The sequence below is a fragment of the Penaeus monodon genome, chromosome 40 (genome assembly GCF_015228065.2).
Source record: "Penaeus monodon isolate SGIC_2016 chromosome 40, NSTDA_Pmon_1, whole genome shotgun sequence".
Taxonomy (NCBI): Eukaryota; Metazoa; Arthropoda; class Malacostraca; order Decapoda; family Penaeidae; genus Penaeus; species Penaeus monodon.
This window is the reverse complement of record NC_051425.1, coordinates 8,656,661-8,658,918: the sequence shown is the minus strand read 5'-3', so window position 1 is coordinate 8,658,918 and position 2,258 is coordinate 8,656,661.

Here is a 2,258-nt window from a genome sequence, read left to right as displayed (position 1 = left end):
GGGTTATTCGAAGTGCAATTGAACTACGATTGAGACATAATGCCAAATAAATCGCAGTAAATGCAGGCCAGGTGCGCAACGGCAGGTGCCACTCCAAGTTTATCATGTACAAATGACACTGATTGTATCAAATGGGACTCACTGTGCTCATAGGACATTCTTCAAAGGATACCCCTACCCGTGGCTCCCCCCCCTTTCGTCAGGGTATTCAGTGCCCTTGTCAAATCTACAAATTGCACCTTTACCCTACCCTCTCTCTGCCCAAATAGTTTTGACAAGGTTATCCCACGATATTATACGGGTGACTCCATTATGCCCATGGCTACTAACTAAGCAGCTCTTTTAACTGTTGCTCCTACCGCTCTGGAAAGATAACTAGGCCTCTAATTGCTAGTAAAATAATGCAAGTAAAATAATACCCATAATCATTGTAAATTATGGCTGTAATAGTGATTTCACTACTGGCAAGATAGAGAGCACCTAGATCTCTGAAACACAATGTCACTCCGGAATCACTGCTCAGAACCTTTTAATGCTTCTCTTCCCAAACATCCTCCACATATCTACACAATAGGCCATAAAAATACCTTTTAACCACTTACCCTCCACCCTCACGCATAGAGACTGCAGCGATGACACCATGGTCACTTATTCGTACCAAATGAGGGAGTACCACGGAGGCATAGGATAACCGGAAATATATAGCTTCTGTGACGTCGGAGACATGTGTGATTTTCCCCGATGCGAAATTTTCTAATGCAAGCAATATAGCCTCCCTGTAGTAAACGCTTATTGCACACAGGACGGTACACAAGGATATGATCAACACCAGTAATAACTGTCGGCGGATGGCAGTTCATACAACTTTGAATTCAAACACTATTGCTTAATGTAGAATGTAATCACTGCCTTCTATTGGAGATTGACTAATGTAAATAATAAACTAATCTAGACGATGTAATATTAAACGATTGGGGACTCAACATCTCCAGGAAGCCGACTTTTGCAGTATTGATGGTCCACTGAACAGTTACTTGCGAGTGTCGGCGAAGACTCCTCGACTTTTCGCCACACCCTTACCTTAACACAAGACCTTCTCATCCGTCTACTCGCCTCGAACTCGGGGATTCGGAACAGAAACAGGTGTAATGAAGCCCGCTTTGACTGCCACCGCCTTCTGTTCCTGTTCGACAGGATCGGAGTAGAGGAGGGTGAGGTGCTGCTAATGATATCAGTAATATTAGAATTATCTAATATAAAGTAATAGTGATTCTACTGACAATAATCACAATGATGATGATAACAATGATAGTAATAATAACAGTAATGATAATAATATAAATAATAAGGATAATGATGACGACGATGATGATAACCGTAACAATAATAATGATTATTATAAGAATATGATAATAATGATAATAATGATAGCAATGATAATGATAATTATGATAACAATGATAATAACAATGACAGTGATATATACAGCGATATGAATAATGATAATGTAAATAATGATAATGATTTTGATAAAATATATAGAATAATAATGATAATAATAATAATTATTATTATTCTAACACCACTACAATAATGTCAGTTTGATGCTTCAGCTTCAGAAGGAAAACAGATTGATGGCTGCAACATCGCTAAATACATGGCAAACGTAGCACAGGCCAATTGAGAGATTTCTTTCTTCACAACATGAAAATTATAAAAGTAAAGTCTTATAAACCTTAGAATAAGATAACGATGATAATGATCATTACTAATAGCATTAGTATCATTATTATTATTTTATAAAAGAAAGAGATTATTAAGGTGTTCGCTTAAGTATAGTGCAATTATGAAAATTTTTTTATTAATTAATGTTAGTGATTTTAATTTTATAGATCGTGAAAGGAAGCCGAATGGTGATGTTGATATTTATGGTAATAATAACAATACAATAATAATATAAATGATAGTAATATTGACAAAGCATGAACGCTTATATTCATATGAGCTACTTGTTATTATTATATATATATATATATATATTTATGTATATGTATATATATATTTGTGTGTGTGTGTGTGTGTGTGTGTGTGTGTGTGTGTGTGTGTGTGTGTGTGTGTGTGTGTGTGTGTGTGTGTGTGTGTGTGTGTGTGTGTGTGTGTGTATGTGTGCGTGCATGCGTGTGTGTGTGTGAGTGTGTGTGTGTGTTTTTGTGTAGCATAGAAGGGAAGACTTCAAAACGAAATTAACGAGAGCTAGT